This window comes from Micropterus dolomieu, linkage group LG03 (assembly GCF_021292245.1).
Source record: "Micropterus dolomieu isolate WLL.071019.BEF.003 ecotype Adirondacks linkage group LG03, ASM2129224v1, whole genome shotgun sequence".
Lineage (NCBI taxonomy): Eukaryota > Metazoa > Chordata > Actinopteri > Centrarchiformes > Centrarchidae > Micropterus > Micropterus dolomieu.
The window spans coordinates 32,362,614-32,383,051 of NC_060152.1; the positions used below are offsets into that span (position 1 = coordinate 32,362,614).

At 39.8% G+C, this 20,438-nt stretch overlaps 1 protein-coding gene across 5 annotated transcripts in view; it reads left to right on the top strand.

Moving 5' to 3' along the window:
• Nucleotides 1-2,869: 2,869 nt before the first annotated feature.
• Nucleotides 2,870-20,438, top strand: part of adgrb1a (adhesion G protein-coupled receptor B1a) — a 141,451-nt gene continuing 123,882 nt past the window's right edge. For all 5 annotated transcript variants that reach the window (XM_046045621.1, XM_046045622.1, XM_046045619.1 and 2 more), the window contains exon 1: nucleotides 2,870-3,311. The gene's annotated coding sequence lies outside the window, so the exon portion shown is untranslated. The remainder of the gene's footprint in view (nucleotides 3,312-20,438) is intronic.

A 20,438-nucleotide genomic window follows, 5' to 3' on the forward strand; every position in this document is an offset into this window, starting at 1 on the left:
TATCGCATCTGCCTCAGTGATAGAGATGCACATCCCTAATAGGCAAACATCAAACAAGCTCAACAACACATGACATAGCGAGCCAGTTAATAAGTTGTTACTTACTAGTCCAACAGCAACAAGGCCAGCTCGGCATCTGTCTTGCACCCATTCAGCTCTTTAGCTCACGCCAACGCGTAAAACCCAGTCCGATATCCACTCTTCTCTGGTCTCTTGCTCGGTCACTCTCTCCTTTTCTCTTCCTCGCTTTCTCCAATGTCTTCTTTGGTCTCTTTACAGCTTCTGTCATGATATCCATACAAAGAATACCGAGATAGTTTCTTCCAAAGAACTCACATTGTACATCTTACTATTAATACCTTCTCCCTCTCCTTGATGCTTGCTTGCTGAAAGTCGTGTTAGTGCCATAAAGCATTTCGCCGTTGTCACAGAAGGTTGTTCGTGCGTGGGACTCCAATATTACTTTGCGCCCGTAACCAGCACCCCGGACCGGTGTGGTCATGTCAGAGACTCCATTCACCCTATTACAAGACAGTGTACCCATCAAATTTTAAATTAAAATGACTACATAATGTTGCTTTAACTAGCAAAAGGAATGCGTAGAATATTTTTTTAAACTGTCCATCGTGTGTCGGACAACATTATAGGAGTGCTATATTGGTGAAGTAGTCCTTGAAAAACAACTTCATTGTCAGACTGATGCATTTTGGCTTGAGGCATTCAGCAGGGTTCTTTTCACATCAGGGCCCAAGTTTTAGTCAGCCAGGGATCTCTTCCCTAGCAAAGCAAGTCTGTGTATCTAGTTTTATTAACTACCATCACTAAAAGATGCTCAGCGTTAAGTTCAACCAGGAAGACCATGCTCAAACCTTATTCATTCACAAACTCTATCTTCCTGTGTCTCTAAGCAGCTGACTGTGAGCGTTCACTCTTAAGTTTAGCAATCAGATTTTGCCATAATCTCCGTCAGCCCACCATGTAATCGCTGTCAAACTTTAAAATCTGTTCTCCTCTCCTCTTTTCAGTACGAAATGGATCCTCCACCCTATTCCCCTCCTGCTCATCAGATCCAGGCCCAGTTCAAGACCAGCAGAAGTCCTCTACTCATCACATCCAGATATCAGCATTTCTTCCCCCCTCCATCACCACCACCACCAGTGTCTAGACTCCATTGGGGGTGTTTTCCATACCACTATGGCTTCACCACCCTCTTTAACACCCAATCATCATGATGGGGACCGATAGCTGAAAACTTTTCACATTCCTCATATAGTGCATGTTGTATACATGTCAATAAAGTATGATTTTCCAGTCAAACAAAGTCTCCCCTCATTGAAATACACACATTAAAGGGTCACTGACAAATAATGAAGGCTATAACTTAATATTAACTGCATATGCTAATAAAGCAGCTGCTGAATGAACATAACACACATGTGAAGACCTCTGTCCACTCCTTTACAGAATAAACTAACCCTAAACCTTTTTACACCCTGAACAGTTTAAGTGGGTACAGTAATGGATGGATGGAATATAATCTGGTTATAATTTCTTTCTTTCAATGATTTTGTTTTGTGTCTATAAACAATCAGACCTAAAGATATTTCATATCAGCGTTTAGAAGCCACCATGAGTGATTTAAATCTGCTGACTGTTACAACCCCCTAATTCTCACACACAATACTGAGGACATGACCTCAGGTGTCTTCAGCAGTACCTGCGGCCATGCACACCACTATTTTTTTCTGAATCTCATTGTTGGTGAGTTAAGATTTTGACAATTAGGAGAAATTAGCTGATGTTGTGTTGCACATCTTTCTGGTGCATCGCTGAATTAGTTAAATTTCCTGAATATTTTTTTCTATAACCTGCAGAAAACCCAGTGTTGTGGCTATTCATTCTGAACATTTCCTCTTTGTGCAGAAAATGTAGGTGGTGCCACAGACCTGACACAACATCCAATTGAAGCTGTTTGACTCCAGAAGAGGGGGCTGGTGGGTGGATTTTCTATTGAGAGGAACCCCCTCAGCTTTGAACACAGTAAAGGCAGAATCTGGCAGGAAATTGAGCAATTGTCCTTTCAGAATAAAATCAGTCCCAAGGGAGGGGTAGCCTCTATTTATTGGATGTTTTTTCATTATTGTTTTTTAGTACTACTGTAATCTACAAAAACACAAAAAAACGAATTCTCTACCAAAAAAGTAATATATTAAAATTGTTTCATAAAACACCTAACTGAAATGCAAGAGCACATGTGACATTTTAAACATGTGACATTGTCCAGCTGAAAGTATGAGCTGCAGTATGACTATGTGTATGTTTTACAAGTATTATTGGTTATGAATACATATATACATACATATGGAAAGTCTACTGCAAAAGAATACATATAACAACACCACATTTACTTTACTTGTAAATGTCTTTTTCACTGCATCATTTATCTTCACCTCTAGGCTATACAAATTACTCTTTCTGAAATTAATAGGCAAGAGGAAATTTTAAGATGAAGCATGTTTTATTTCATTTCAACAGTGATTGATGGTTAATTTGAGAGGGATATTATTCTCCTTTCCAAGTGCTGCTTTAATTTAGAGGTCCTCGTTGCAGAGTTGCAGTACTTCGACCAATAATGGATTTTATTTTGAAAGATTTTGCTGGAAGTAATTTTGGTTTAACTTGACTGTTTTGACAGTAGCGCGAGCCCCGGGCTTCCAAATAAGGAATCTGGCTGTTGCTGCGCGCGGACACACAGACAGACAAGGAGCTCCTGAGCCGCGAGCTGGGGACGGCGGTTCCCGAGACGCACGCGAGCCCTCCTTGATTTACCGCTCCGTTAAACCTTCACATTGCCCTGGAAGACTGCGTAAACTGAAGACGCCAAGGAATTTAAATTTGGAAAAGAACTTTTTGAGACACATCACAGAATTTCTGGAATAACAAACACAGCAACTATTTTAAAAAGGGATTCCCCTTCACAAATTAAAAAAGGAGCGGGGGACGTTTCATTTTGGAACAATGTAAGAAAATAACAGTCGGTGAATACATTCGGGATTTTCTGAACCCATTTTACGCACTGGAAGCACACTCGGGAACTAACGGACAGTCACAACTCATCTCTGAGTTTCCCCTCTTCTTTATCCCAATAACGTTGCACTTATTTTGCTCAGAAATTTCCGTTTATAACTATGCGGTTTGGGGACTTATCCTAGGACTTATCGCCAGGCTTTTGGAATTGGTGAATGCCCTGTGAACGCACCGAGCTTTGCCCACAGCCAGGATGCATCAAAAGGACTGGTAACTTACTCAAGGTAATTTTTCATTTTTGAAAATTGATCATATTCACTCTTATTGACCTCATACTGACATGGTGCTCTGCTCCAAGTTTACTGTACACACATCTCATGAGCGCCGCATGTTTTGTGTTGCCTCTGCGTTTTGTTTTGGTAAGACGCATGTCGATGTTGTCGGCGATCTCGAGCGGTTTGGGGCAAAATTAGCAAAAAGGAGACCGAGATCAAATTAGTAAATTATCTGGAGATTAATTCGAGTTGTTGTGACCCGCCTTAATGTGCTCTGCGTTTAGCCCGCTGAGGGAGTAGTGCTGTATCTTCAAGTCTTACACACCCAACCGGTTTGTGCTCAGGGAGTCGCGCCGCTGGTGGACAGCCGTCTGGGCTACTCAGTCAGTCCGTGAAGGGGGCACGTTTCTCAGGGGACACAGTGTCGCCTAGCCCTATTCAGAAAATCATTTAATGTAATGAGGCTTTGCTGACCATTTGCAAATGTTATACCAGTTTGAACGTGATCTAAGACATGTTTATGAATAAAAAGCGAAACTCTTTAAATCGGCGCACACGAATCTCACCGGGGACAATTGGTTTCAGTAAATATAGCTATATATTTTAACTTTTAAAATGCGTCCTCACAGCCTACTCAAGTTTTATTTTTGTCCTGCCTTGTTCAAAGCGGTGTTTAGATGTAGCAGTAAGCAGAGCTGCATTTAATTTCAATATTTTTGAATAGAGCTTGGCATTTGGGTTCTCCATCCAAGACAAAACGTTGCGTTTCCGGGCAAACCTGATGCATGACTTACCGGAGTTTGTTATATTGTGATTAACTAGAGTCAGGATATTTTTCTTAACTCAAGTGTGACAAATCTAGAGTAGGGTTTTTTTTTTTAAGGAAACAAAAAAACATAATAGTCAGAATCATGCATGTTCCCTTTTTGATGCCACATTGCTTTATTCAAAGTTTAAAGTCATTATATATATATATATATATATATATACCATTAAATATAATATATTGCTGGTCAATATATAATAACTCATTAATATTTATTGTGATAAATAGTATATCCAGTGTAATAATGTGTCGTCTTTAAAGAAGTCCTGCATGGGTTTTTTACCTGCTGAAATGCAGAAAGAATGTGCTCCTGTCATGTCATGATGATAAGGCAGGGGGAAATCATGCCCACTGATGCTCATGGGAGAAACCAGAGGCACGTAGCTGATTTCTTTGCAGTGGAGTAGGCAGATGAACGCTTTGAGCCTATTGCTGTGGCGCACTTTCAGTCAGCCTGGTATCACTCACTGATGGCCAGCAGTCTTATTTGCCACAAAATGGGTTGTCATTCACTGTCCCCTTCTGGAGCAAGGAGCCTCCCTCCTCTCTCCCTGTGCTGCAGTCAGACTCACTAATGTCCATTCTGTGGTGTGCTGCATGTGCATACATAAACTTGTAAAAATGAGACAGACATCACAGGGTACTGGTTTTGAAAAACTTTCAAAAGAGTAATTTCATTGGATTTCCTGTAATTCAGTGTTGGGCTTAGAAAAACATTTCTACCTCTATGTGTATTTTCCTTATTTGGTTTACAGTATGAAAAATTGGATTTTGTCCAAATTAAGACATTTTCAGGTAATCACATCATACTATTAGGGGCGCTAAAAAAACACATAAGCCAGTCCCTGCATATATTATATGCTGAACCGATTGCTGTTGATTTAAATCAACATATGGATGACTTTATGTTGAGGGACAGAGCTGACAATGCAGGGTCATACTACTAAAAAAAAAAAAGGTATGTCTCAACAGGTGAGGACCTGGTTTTATTTTATACCTGCTTGTTTGCTGCCTATGAAAGAAAAGCTAACTTGTAATACAAGTATTTCTAGACAATAGTTGATACAAAATTGTAACACTCAACTATTACAAGGCACTAAAACTCATCACTGGAACTGAGGTTTATTAAATTCTTTTGGGTTAGCAGCTCTTTAAAGAAGTCCCACAGTGCATATTTATTCAGCGGTAGAGATACAAGAGGCATTTAAAGGTCAAATTATATTAAAAGTGCCCTTGCCATGTTGATACCTAGTGTCTCTTGGTGTATCCTTCTACTATCTTCTGTTAAATGCAACCCCTTTTCTCTCCTTCACTGATTAATCTTCCACTCAAGGCTGTATTTAAATCTTCATATTGGCAGAGATTTTTTTCTCCTGGCGACACAGCTGACCCCTACCAAAAACCTGCTGGACTACCAGTGACCATTGTAATTGTGGCTTGTGATACCTGTAAAAAAAATGTACACACAAAGAAATAATAGGGTTGCCTAACCCCACGGTGGCCCCTGTGGTGTTTTGCTGCAATAGAGTACATTTTTGTCTAAGTGCCTCTAAAATCCATGTAAGGCCTGCCACAAGATTCTGGGTAGAGTCAAGTGTACTGGACTTGTCTGCTCTTATGACAGCACATGCAATTCTGGGACAGTGTCAGGTTCAAGGTTAGAGAACCCCACCCCCCAGGTATGGATGTTAGCAGTCAACTGTTTATCCGCAAGAAACAGAGCAGATAACAGAAATAGACTCAGCAGTAGTGCCCTGACAGGCACGGCTGGCTTGGAGTCACAGGGATGAGACAAGCCGGCAACACAACACAGGCCTTTTCAGAAGCATTCATGCATGTTTTCTTAACCTAGATGTCCTCCTTTGTTTCTGAATCTTACATCCTCCCGCTGCCTCAGAAAACACCCCCGACTCACTCGCCTTCCCTCCATCTTCTCATCCTCTGATCGCTCCCCTCCAAACAAGGCCGCACTGTCCAAGGCTGTGTGCTATCAGAGAACCTCATATCTGAATTTGTGACATCAGAGGGAGGAAGAGGAGACAGTGAGAGGGGGAAACAGAGGGATTCATTGAAAGAGGAGAGATGAATAGATGGGTGACGAGGAGACAGTCAGCGGGACGATAGAAGATGGATTAAAAGGGATATAGAGGGGGACTGTAGACACAGAGCTGTGTGACATAGACAGACAGTGCTATTCTGCTGCCTCTGAGCTCAACAGATCGCTTTGTGTGTGACACCCACCATGCTTTGGAGTAAATACACAGCAATCAGTCAGCAAGCACAGGCTAGTCACACACTTTGAAACACAGGCACTTTAAAGGTGAAACGTACCAATATCCCATGTCCTGAAAGTTCTTAATGGCTTCTCAACAGTACTGTGGGGAGAATGTCTTTGCTTGGAGCGACTTGGAGGTTGACCAGATCCTGCAACACCATTGGCTCCCCTAATTGGGGACTAAACAAGGAGCTTGGGAAGGGTGCTTAATGAGGCTTGGCCAATGTGCGGAGTGAGACTGGAACTTAGGCTGACAACCATGTAACAGCCACAAAGCTTTACCACGAAAGAGCCTCAATGGCTACATTCACGCCTCAGCCCCCGTGCTCAGTTCTGAATCGCTGTTCAGTTGTGACTGCTTTAAATGATTATTCATATCGAGGATGCAATTCAGATGTGGGTGTTGAAACAGACAGCAAAGTACCTGTGACCAAATGAAGCACCTAATTGCAAGGCTAGTCATCTAGCTAGCACAGGGACCTTTTACTCTTAGTGATAAATTTCAATTGGTAAAGTGTTCACCCACAACTTGGCAGTGTCAGTTTCTGTTCTTTTCTCTTGTTACCTGCATTTTGAAGTGGAAATGTCTTCCCAAGAAAAAATAATAGCATCAGTCATTTGTTGAAATACCATGTTGTTTTTACATATGTCTGTAGCAGCTCTGTAAATTTTAACTGTTGCCTGTCAAGAGCAAATGCAGTAGCAGTAGCGTGACAAACAGTATTAGGATAAGACTGGGATGGATGGGTCAATAAAGTATGTGACTTTGATTTGGGAGATTATGGTTGACTTGTGGTTTTCTACCACAACAGTCAGTGTAGCGTTCTTTTAATCATGGTCATGATCATTCCTTGACCTTACCCAAGTAGTCGTTCCTTTACATGGCAACAAAGTTCCCTTACACTTAACAAAGTACTTTTTGAACAACCCAAACCACAATCTTTCCTTAACCTTAAAAGCAACATTAATTGATTTGCTTGGCCACTTGATGGCAGTGGAACAAGTCCAACCATTAGCTGTTTGAGGATTTGTTGTTGTAGCTCTGCTTTTGGCTTCGACCCAATCTCGAGAAAAAGATCTGTCTCTTTAGCTGCTAAATGCTCCACTATGTTCACCAGCTAGATGTTAACTGTGTCTGTGTGCTGTTTGGGGCTGGGCAGGTAGTGTTTAGGAGGTTTATGAGAGATCTTTCTCTGAATGGCGCTAAAACACTCAGTAGAGCTGTGGTAAACAGCAGGACCAGGTAATAATTATCTGTGAGTTTATCACTACCAGCAACACCATATTATTTGTAATGGTTCTGGAAGGCATTGAAAAAGGCAGATTTGGGTCATTTAACTGCAGTAACAATTGACATAAAGCTGAAGTAATGCATGGTCTCTTTATAAGAACTATGCATTTGATTTTACTGGACAGCTCACAATAAAAAAAGACAGGAAACGTTTCAGAGAGAAAGGGTGTCCTTATGCAACAAAGCCCCCAAATGGCCTCAAACCATGAAAGATAGGGACCCATAGTATCCCACATAAACCATGTGGGCACCAAGACAACGAAGAAACCCAAAATAATGTACCTCCAGGGATAATTATTCCTGATGCACTGTTGTAGAATTTTGAAATGTCATGGTTGATGTCAAGGACTGTCATACAATGTGATTGGATAGTTTGTTGCCAGGGTGAAATTTGGCACTTGCCAGGAAGTGACAGAAGATTCATTCCAAACAGATAAAATGATATATTTTTTATTTATTTCTCTGCTCATTCATGAATGAAACGACAGCGGTCTTGTGAGAGCTGAAGTGTGGAAGAACCTGTGTGATCACTTAATCATTCCTGTTGCTGAGGTATAAAAGCTGGGCGAGGTGCTACATGGTGCCTTTTGTCTGGAGACAACTGTCGAGCGAGCAGCCAAGCATAAACTGAGCTTAACGCTGGCTGGTTGACAAAGGTATATTTATAAGCATTTCAAATACAAATCCCATGTAGATTGAACACTCTAGATCAGACGTTACTCCTTGTAATATCCAATATCAGTGTACAGATAGCCAATTTTTCTTTCCTTACAAATCAAATATGTCGATTTCACTATGCAAAACATTTATCCCAAACCTACAAAATAAAATGAATGTATTGGTCCGCCAGGGACTGAACCACCCTCTGAAAGGAGTGATGACCCATTTCTAAACTCCTTGTACTGGCCAAAATGTAGAAACCCAGTGAGGGAGCTGAGAAGAAAACAGCATAGGACAATTACCGCAGATTAAAAGGTGGTAAGTGGTTTAATTAAATCAGCTTCTCCTATCCTTGTCTGAAATCTTCAGAGACATTTTTTACACAGTGCGCTGGGAGTTGACACCGGTAGCAAATTTACGACACTTCGCTGGGATTTGTATGCTGTGGTCGGATGGTCATCTCTTTATATGCAGAGATCAATTCACTGCCTGCCATTTATTTATAAGGCCATTCTGGGGTTGTCTCCATCTTAGTTATGGGTTTTTATGGGTCCAGTTTGTGGGCATCAGTATGGTTTAAGGTAGAAAGACTCTTCTTTTCTCTGTTTGAACTGAGATTTGAAACAGTCAGATATGCTATTGCCTGGAATCACTTACAAAAAAAAGACAGTCACTCAGGGTAAATTCAGCTGGACCACTGTGGCTTGAAAGTGAAAAAAATGGACTAGATATCTTTTAACTCTGTCGTATTTTATTTCTATTTAAATGCTTGTGTGGTGCAGTATATTGTTGACGCTGTCTTGGCAGGTCTCACCTCTAAATAAGGTTGGTATTTCAGTGGAATCTTTCCTGATGTAGGCGATACTCTTTAAACATTTATCGTTCTGAAAATAAACTAGTTCTCAGGCAAAGGTGGAGCCTTCAGGTGACTGGCCACAAATAAATGCTGGTCAAAAGTATCTGGAGCCCATTTGGGTAAAGCACAGAAATACATAGGACCAGTCACATCTGATTAAAGGTTAAATATCAATTATGGTGTTTGGCTTTAGAAGCCCATATTGGTGGAAACCTTGTGTAGTAGCAGTTCCAGTATGTTAGGATCTGAGCTGCGTTGCTGTGAGTCAAGATCTTCAATTAGCAGGATTCTCTTGCATGTTTGCTATTTTTGTCTTCATGTTAGCAAGGGTGTGAGAGAAGCAGGGGAAACACCTTCACACCTCAGTCTGCTCCTCTGGAAGCCTCTGATTAAAATAAAAAAGGGATCATACCTTGGGAACTGCAGGTCTGTATAGGCATACATTACATACTATATGCTAAATATGAATGTTAACACCTTCTGTGACACATTTGTCTCCGGAAGTCATCGGACGTCATAGCTTAATTTGTTTAAGTGCAGCTTTACTTCAAGAACACTTATTCCACACTATGATGGCTCTTTCATTATAGTGTGGATATGATTTTCAAACAATACCTGTACTTTCTATTATTGAATGAATCACTGTCTGTCAGTAATCTGAGTTTTTTCAACATGGCAGCAGATTTTTTTTGCAATGAAGCAAAAATGTTTTTATTCATGTGCCCCAGAGTCAAAAATAGGAATATACAGTCATTTAATAACATCAAATGGAATAAATTGTATCGACTTAGGTTTGTGAATGTGTACATAATTTGTACATGTGTATAATAATCCTGAAATATGAAGGTTAACATACATGGCAGTGAACCTGTGAGTCCCGGCTCAGGGCAAAGAAAACGTCGCAGGGTAACTTAACACCCCTTGACATTCTTGTTTTTGCCGACTTCCAGTGGTTTAACTTCTCACTGTGCTGTAGCGATGTACAGATGTACTCAAGGACACCATGACATCACTGTGGGGTGTGGTTGTAGATACAAAGCACATTCATTTTTAAACTATTATACACATTAAGAAATGTAAGTATACATACTGACTGAGGCATCATTTCCCAACTCTACACACATATAATATAGATTAAAAAACAAATTCTTACTCTCATATTAATCACTTTAATATAAACTTTTCTTGCTTTAGATTTAAAACTCCAAAATACATTTACCAGCACTGTCGTGGTCACACCTGAAGGAGGAGTTGGACAATATTCACAGGATTCTGTTAGCACTGAGAAATTGTGAAAGCTAGTGGGATCAGACAACACCAACGGATACTGCCTGCTTCATCTTTGCTATCACACCAAATAGACTTTAGAGTGCCATTCCCTCTTGTTCTTTTTTATGGCTATTAGTAGTTTCATAACTCTGGTTTTGTCATGTCTTCAGTTTAGCCTAGTTAGTGTTGAATTCAAATGCACGTAGCAGAGTCTTGAAATGTTTTCTTCTTTACAATATTGCGGCCCTAAATGAAGTCTAGTTTGATGTTACAAGAGGAAATAACAAAATCTGAAAAACCGCTGCTGGCAGGTATTGCCCTAAAGGGGCGAGGTATGATGTGTTCAAAGGCTTAACTAGTGAACACTTTTATTTGAGCAGTGACTAAAATCACAAATGAAGACCAACTTCACTTCACGACCACATCAGCTCTTTCGGCGCTCTGACACGCTGCGAGCTGAAGAAATGCCACAGAAATGAGTCACATGCATGTAGGCATGTTCATGGCATTTCCCCCCACGCACATACTGTACACAGACACCTTGCTTGAGAAATCACAGATGGTTCACTCCGCTTCCTCCACAGCTTTCCCAGAGGTGTCATGACCCTCTTCCTGGCTGAAAATTTGAGTTTTTATTAAGAAATGATGCTGTAATTTATTGTCACTTCATTAATTACTTTATCAAATAACCATAGCTCCATGCATAGTCGAATAACCATTACAGAAGCATTTTGTTTTAGAAATCATCTCAGCTGTTGAGTTTGTGTTGCCACATATAAAATGATAACCATATGCGCATCAATCTGTACATATGCAGATGCATGCTGCCTGTTTGATGCCGGTTTGTTTAATTTCAGACAGTCCTGCTGCTCTTTTAGAATATCTCAGTAAAACAGACACAGGAAGTTTCATAGTGCAGGGTGAAAGGATCTTTTCCTTATCCTCTGTGATGAGACTGAAGGAAATCTTTGATCTGGAGTGGCGAGATAATCATCCGAAGCTGAGCCCTGATTTCCATCTCTATTCAGCTCTCCCCTGGAAGCTCCATAAGCAGCCATCAACACTGGAACTAATCAGGGTTATTACTACTCTCCTGAACGGCCCACTTCTCCAGATGTGGGATCGGCTGTTGTTCTTTTTGTTGATGTTGTACAATACTTTGATTTATATCTTTTTGCTGATGCGTCGGGCTGATACCAGAATTTTATTAAACAGAAAGGTGGACCGCTCCTGGCATATTTTTTTAGTACAACTTGTGAACATTTTCATCTTTATGATTTATCATCAGATGTTTGATCAGAGAATCAATTACAGTGTTATTTACCCCTGCAGGTCAGCCTGCCTCGCCCTGCCTTCAGGAGCTGCTAACTGCTGTTTGTGACCTTTAAAGTAGAGAAAACAAAGTCCTGTTTTTTGTGACTCTAGCCCAATCGTTGAGTGTGCTGCTGTGATACAGACTAAAGAAAACTCTATACGTTTGCTGAGTGTTGGTGAGGCTTACTAGATGTCACCTGTTAAAATTGAGGATCCACAGGTCAAGACGATGATGGAGTGATAAAGTATCAAGTCTGTGGTGTACGGGGTGTTCATCAGTAGTGCTGATCTACTGTAATATCTAATGTAGGCCATGTTCAATGTGCTTCTCTTGCAGCCAAAACAGATGTTTGCGAGGGCAAAGCTGTCACTGTCACTGTCATAAAAAAGCTTAGGATTTCTCCCAACAGAGGTCCATATATTCAGAAGGCATCTGGTGGCAATTTATCTTCCGTTAGATAAACGTCTTCATAAACTTTTTGTCTCTCCAAAAAGGAAAACATGTGGCCCTGAAGTGCTGACTTCCCAATCTGCTGTTGTCAGCTGCGTTGTACAACAGCTCTGCTGAAGTGAAGCATTTATTTGTGACCCCTCCATGTTCCACCTCATTACATCGCCAATGTTGTTTTTCTCCACTTAGAGGACATTGCAGCTGGATACTGAGCTCGGCATATTTTGAATACTTGTGCACTTGTTAATTTGCTGTTATGCTCTTCCATGTGGAGCTAATGGTGGACAAAGAAAGAAAAGAAAAACAAAACAAGCTAATGCATATTGGGAGATCTTTATTTTTCCTTTCCTTCCTCTCCCAACTGGATCCCACCAAATACCTGACGTATTTCATTTTTTTGATTTACTTTCATATATTCTACTTTCTCCTCATATTTTGTTGCCCTTAAATTTGTCCTTGCAAATATCTCATCTTCCTTCCTCTCTCCTCCCCTCCTCTCCTGTCTTCTTAAATCTCTGCTCTCCTTTGTCTCATTTCTGCCCTCTTCTCCTGCATCCTGCCTCCTACCGGTTTCCCCCTCTGATCTATCCTGCTCGATCCAGCTGGCCCTCTCTTCCTTCATCTCTCCCTTCGTCCTCTTGTGATCTCTTCTCAAATTGTGATCCCATCTCCTGTACTCTTTTATTGTAAACTCTTCTTTAAAGTTTTTAACTCCACTCTCCCGCCCCTTCCCTGCCCGTTCATCCTCTCCTCTCCTCTCCTGTACGTGATGGATGGCATGGGTCAGTGTGCAGCCTCTGACAGTGATAGCCTCTGTCACTGCTCAGAGTCTGTGGCTGTTAGCGTTATCTCTCTCCCCCTCCCCAGCTTTATCGGCAGTCTTCTCAGGTCAGTGACTCAGTGCTGCAAGAGAAGTGGGAGAAGAGGTTTTTTTTTTTTTTTGCTTCTGGCTCACTCCTGTCCTGAAGCAACAGGAGATTTGATGTTGATGGAGGGTACAGCCAGCGGTTATGTGGTAGGACTCTCTTAAAAGCTGCTTGTTGCAGCATTTCTTTACAACACTTTTCTCTAAATTGATTCACCATTTTCCCAGAACTGTTAACATAAAACCATAAACCTAATGGCATCCAAAAGTGGGAGTATGAGTTCAGTAAAGTATGCATGCAGGTAAGAAACAAATTTTCAGGATTAATGTAAGACTTTGTAAACGTATGCAACGCTTGCAGAGCTGTAGTCAGGATTTTAGAAATACTGAGGTCATAAGTTTCCCTAGTCCACCTTTTATTTATTGTGTTGGCCGTAAAGTAATCAAATTTAATTATACTGAACCTAAAAATACTTGACACAGTCTATTATTAAATATACAAATAACAAACTGCTGAATCTGATACACCATATTTTCCTGAGCTACTTGATCCAATTACGGAAAGTCCAGGTTCATTTATATTAATTTTATAATGTTAAATTAATAAAATGACATTAATGAAAGGTTAACTGATAGATGAACAATAGAGAAGAAGTATAACTCTGAGTTAGTGTTGGACCTCCGGACACACTCACGGTTGTACAGTGATGTTACAGAGCAGAGCTTCTCCTCTCTTGGTCAGTGCAGACTAAAAATTAAATGCTGCTCCCTGAACGTTCTGTAGCTGCTCTTTGCTGTGAAAGACAGAGGAGACATAATGGATTTGCTAGCGTTAAAGTTTAGGGAACCTGTGCATTTTGCAAACCTGACTGTCATATCATAGCTTAGTATTAAGTATTTTTCAAAACACCAACTTTTCCACCTCAACCAACCAAGTGTAAAACGTTATTTGCAATAATATAAAGTAATCTATTGATTTGATTAGCCGGTTGGGTGTACTGGTGGAAGACGTGACCATTTGAGCTTTTTCCTCTCTCTGCAATAGCGCCCCCAACCTAAACTAAACTCAGTGAAATTCTGTTTTCTGACCCAGTGCTACTATTCACCCAAATATGCCCTAAACCGGTTAACAAATTAGTAACAACTTGTCTATTTTTTGTATTTTAATGCGCATTGCTGTAATGCACATAGAGTACAGCAGGACTATATGAGTAATTTTGAAGTAATCCCTGTAATGCAGAGAAAAGGTCACACTGACTTTGCCTCAGCATCTTGCCTCTAGACGGAGTGAGGCCAGATGTTTTCATGTTTGCCAGCCTTCAGGCTGTGGTGGGTTGACTCCACAAAATGATTAAGATAAATAAAACAGTGTTAAAGGTAGATCTGATCAATTAAAAGTAGCTTGTTTGGATGGAGATACATATGAACTGATTAAACCCACATTAATAAAAGAACAACATCTTTGGTCACTTGGGTGCAGCAGAATTGTAATTGTCATATGGGAAAGGTATCATTTGCCTGTTTACACATCCTGTAGACAGAGGGGACACAGGACATTCATTTGGAGTAGTATTTGTACGAAAATTCAATACTCATCTCCTTTTTGGGACTCCATCAACATGAAAAATATCTGGCTATTCAGCTGCTAAATGCTCCACCAGCTAGTCGCTTACTTTGTAGGTTTGCTAATAGGTGCAGGACTGCACCAACTCTGCCTGCTGCCTGTTGGTACCAGAGAACCAAAACAATGTACTAAAAAGCTCAGTTGATCTGATGGGAACTCCCAAGATAATTCTCTGTGGGTTTTTCTTGTGAGTGCTAAAACAAGTTATGCCCTGCAATGCTCAACACAGTTTTCTGATTTCCATTAGCACATGTTGTAAAATTGCCCGTCTTGTTAACATACCTAAAGACTGGCTAATCTTTCTGTTTAAATGGCCACATGGCAGCTGTGGCTGGTTAAATCTGCATTATGCATTAACAGGTGAAAAATAGGTCTGTTTACTGTAAAGAAGGCCTCCTTTTTTTAGCAATACTATAAAGGTTTAGAATTTTATGTTGACACAGTGTCAGCATGCTGTTAACCTCGACTAACACCAGGTCTGGTAGCTCCCCAGGCAGCGGAGAAACTGACGTTTAGATGCTCTCACTTTCTGCAGAGCAAAATATCAGGCCGCCAACGGAGAGCCTTTTTGAAACAGAGCCATTGTTTTTCATTGGCTCAGGGTCAAAGAGAGAGCAGTGGGTAAAAACTGACAACAGGCAGATACCAAATCAAGAGTCTCATGACCCACCTCCCTGGTGTCTAATGAGGAAGCTAAAGACGTTGGAAGTGATTGTTGCTGTTGGTCTTTAATTCACTCTGCACCGTCTGACCTTTCTGGAACCTCTGAAAGCTCTATCTCAGTCTGTGCTGGAAGCACAGATTACATTTGTTTGTGCAGGAAGTTTGAGTTTCAGCAGCTGGCACTGTTTTCATTTTCTGTTCAGTATCCACTGTTCATGCTAACTACCCAAATCTTCTATCTCTGCCAAAGAAATGGGAAACACAACATGCTTCACTTACTGTGCACCCAATGATTTTTCTTGGTACAGACCTCACAAGAACTGTTCTCAGTACAGCAAATTTTCAAACTTTCGGGAACTGACTTAAACTTTTATTTCCGCCATTATGAAAGCAACAACACATACATTCATTTAAATGCAAATGCCTCAGCCTATTACTTTAATGTAGGGTTACACAGTGGAAATAAAATGTGGATGCAAATATCTGTTTTGTAAGAATGCAGGACAGGAAGTTTGGGAGAGGTAATAGAGACAAAGCTTGCTGTAGAGACAAAATGTATTAAGGAGGGGAGCAGGTAGCTGCCATAGGCTCAGTGTACAGTGATGAAGCAGGCCTGTCAATGGGTGTAATCAGCCATGTACACTGTAGCCAGCCACCAGGGACACACACTCTCACACTGTCTCTCAAAGTAACACAGCACAGACGCAAAAGCCCCTTCACTCAATATCCAATAATTCACAAGAAAGATACAGTGCTCCCCCCTTGGAATTTTTCACAGCTATTGACAAATTATGTACACTCTTTATATGGGATAATGAACGACCCAAAGTACGTTTAGCAACATTGCAGAACTGTAAATCTGCTGGTGGTTTAGCTCTTCCTAATTTTAAATTTTATTTTTGGGCTTTTCAATTACGGTCTCTAAAAATATGGTTTGAACCTTCTTCAAAAATTTCTTGGCGATTGATTGAACAAGAGTTGGTTTATCCTCTGAGGCTGCAGGACTTACCATTTGTAGGTATTACAAAACGGAGTGTATTATTTCGTTTGGGACCCATTATAAAATGTTCTTTGGAAACATGGAAACAGTCCTGCAAGTTTCTTGAATTCAACCATAAATTTCATAAATCCTCTCCTATTTGGCATAACAATTACCTTTTAACAGACTCTAAACCTTTTGTTTTCCCCTCTTGGTCAAATAAAGGTATTTATACTTTTAATGACATCTTTAACTCTGATGTGTTACGGTCTTCTCTGGAATAATATTTTTGTTTCATCAAAAAATTTGGCTCATCATTTAATACATTTCAAGTTTATCCATAGGATCTATATAACACCTTGTAGGGCTTTTTTGATTAAACTGTCCAATGATAAATTATGTAATAAATGTAGCACAGCCTCTGTTGGCGATTACAGACATATGTTTTGGGACTGTGGACATATATAGTTAAAGTGCTTTCAGGTTTTGTTTTGGTTAATCTGCCTTTGTCCCCTGGCCTTCTGTTGTTGGCAGATGACTCAGGTACGGTGCTTCACACATACCAGAGGAGAATTTTGATGGCGGCATTGACAGCTGCTAAAAAAAATTATTTTGAGAGGTTGGTTTGAATTGAATATTAACTACATATCTGCCTGGATGCTTTCTTTTTTGGACATTCTACATTTAGAACGTGCCACAGCAAGATTTCACAACACAACTGTATGTACAATTAATCGCTGGTCAGCTGCTATTCATTTTTTTAAATCCTTGATGAGATAGTTGGTTACTGTATACTATATATTTTTTGTGTGTAATGCTCAGTTAGGTACACGGCGGTAATTAATTGTTTGATGTTAACTGTATTTACTTGATTTGCGTTTACGTATGTCTATGTTAGATGTTAATTGTGAATATGTTGGTGTTGTCTTTTTATTTAGTGTATTATTATTATTATTACTACTATTGTTGTTGTTTTGTAGTTAAAAAATGGAAAATTGAATAAAAAGTAATTAAAAAAAGAAACAAAAAAGAAAGATACAGTGCTGTGGTGTGTATTCTGCTTTATGAGCGTGTGTTCTGTTTTCAGCACACCATCATCAACCAAAACACACACAATAGGCCATAGCTAGAGGTTTAAGTCTCTAAAATGTTTTTATTAATGTAGATTATTTTGTGTTGTATTTATTTAGTTAACTATCTCTATCCCCTAATATTCTGGTGATGCAAGTCTGATCTAAATAGTTTTTTCTCCTGTGTTTATGACTAAAGAACAGGTGAAATCAGGAGAATCTTTCAAATGTTGTACAAATCTTCTACAATGTTCTGAAAAAAGACTGAAAGTGTTCATGTTTTCTTTCTAGAGAGTTTTAAATTCTCCATGCACTCTAAACACAAGGTACATATTATGTGTTAGCAAGTTCTGGAACATTACTGTCATGTTTGTCTTTTAGCTAGATATGTATTTTACTCAGCGCTCATCTGCTGTTAGCTATTCTGTCATAGTGGTGCATTTTGGCCGAAATCAGAATTAGAATCCCATTTAATGGCCAGAGATGTGTACACTTAGAATTTGAATCCAGTCTTACATTGCTCCCAATGTGCATAAACAGAACGAGCATAAAAAAACAACACAACCAGCTAAAAAAAAAGCAGATAATGAAATAATCATACAATAAACTTTTTTTTCAGTAACTTAGATAAATTATCAAATGTCAACACCCCATAATTCCCAGGAATAAATCGTGGGACGCTCAGCCCCGTATACCACTAAGTGGTGATGAAACAATTAGTTGAGTAGTTGATTGATAATCAAGATGGTGACTTCAATTTTTATCAATTGATGGTGTAAGTTGGTGTTTTTCAGATTTTAAAACTAAACGATGAATAAATTAACTACTAAAATGCTTGGCAGATTGACCAATAACAGACCATTGGCATAATATCCCCCCAAAACCCTGAACTAAACTTAAGGTCCTCTTATTAGCTTTTGTGGAGCGCTGAGAGTGGAGTTTGCTGAGACATGGACGTGGCTAGGTACGTGAAGTAAGAGTCGACCTTTAGTTTACATGACTTTGGAAAAACTTGCAAGTATAGTGGTCGACTGATATCAGGTTTTTTTAATGGCCGATGCCGATACTTGGAGAGCACGGGCGGCCGATGGCTTATATAAAATGCAGATATCAAAACAAAGAAAAGTAATGTATAATTCCATTATTATGGTTTAGATTAGATTTGCATAATTTAGGATGATATATTGCCCCAAGATCCTGTATGCAGGATAAGCAGTTGACGATGGATGGATATGGATGGATGACAAATTGGCCTTGTGAATGCAGGTATCGGCTGATGCCGATGATCTCAAAATTGCTAGAATGCAGCCTGATTAATTGGGCCGATATCTGGCATTTCACTGCTTGAAAGTGGACCTTGAAAATGAATGGTAGATCACGAGGTAAATTACTGCACTTTATCACAAGAAATCCTGGAATGCATTAAACCTCATACACTGATGTACAGCAGTATAAAGATCCAAGGATGGGTTTTTCTTCTTAAGCCATTTTATAGATGATTGTCTTCTTCTCTCTCAGTCTTCATCCTTACATGCTGAGTTGTTAAAGCTGTGTGCATAGCCCCATATAGACAAATGCTTTAGGACAGGTTTGGCTGAAAAAGTCAGACAGAGTTATAAGCATATGGCTGCAGTGAAGTGAAATGCTCAAAAGATGTGTGTGAGTTGTTTATGTATATGTGGCCAATGGCTCCATATGGAGAAGGGGATATCATAAATCCATTACTCACGGGGGCAGGGAGGTGCTGTGTGGGCTTCTCGGCCTCTTCCCTCAGGGAATGATTGTAGAGGAACCACAGTAATAGTGGCTGGCATTGGGTAATTGTGCCCTAAAGGCACGTCATGTTTTTTCACTTCTGCACTGAGGAATCACACCAACACCCCACAGGCGTTTAAAAAAAAGAGTGTGGCATAGACGGCAACTGCAGGGATATAGATAGAGGGACGGAGAAAGAGATGACAAAGATAAAAAAGAAATAGATACTGAGAATCTTGTGTCGTGTCAGGTTTACAGTGAAACTTAGCTAACAACTGAGAAGAAGCATTCATTCCAGCCTCCTAGTGGTAATTACAAGTACAGCTTGCTATAATAAACAAGTGTATTTTGTGTTTTTTTTTACCCTGGGTTTGGTCTCTCAGGCTGTTTGTTGTGGCTGACATGAAGCTCTGCAGACAACACTCAGGGCAGACAAAACTGCTTTCTCACCTCAGGAAAAAATGCATTCAGTATTCATACGTTCAATATAAAATTACAGACGACAATATGTGATGTTATTCATCTAATTAAAAAATACGACAACAACAATTTGACTGTTTCAGCCTTAACTTTTTCCATGCTTTATTTATTGTAATAAATGTCGTTGTGGAATATGGAGAAAGGAAAAAAGGCTGGCATTATTCTATAGTTTTATAATAGTCAACCAAAACGAACAACCTGTCAGAATCCCAATAATTAAAAGTTAATTGTGTGTTTTCTCCTTAGAACTTTAGATGTATTGATACATACACTGATACATGGAGCCCAATCAATACTCCCAATTCCACCAAATGCAGTCGTCGCAAGGCCACGGCACTCGTTATGTTTGATTATCAGTTTTGCATTACATAGTTGGTAACTGTGTTTTACTGTGATTCATTTCTTCATGTGTCTGCATATGTCCTTTTGCCAGAGTTTCACATCAGAAAAGATAAGTAAAGCTATAACACACATGGAAATAGCTGTTAAAAAAGAGACATTGTTATATTTAGATTAGCAATGTGCTAGTAGTAATTTATAGTTTTATTTTCAAAATCTAAATATATAGTTTCCTTTTTTATAAAGGCTCAGTCGTTTCCTGGAACTGCAGGGCACTGTAGTTTTTAGCAAAGTTTCTCAAACAGGACGAAAGAGTGCATTTGTTGGGGACCCTTTTCAGCAGCAGATTAATCCACAGTTGGTGCTCTAGTAAGTATTTAGGGCAGCAGGATGGTGTATGTAGGACTGAGTCAAAATAA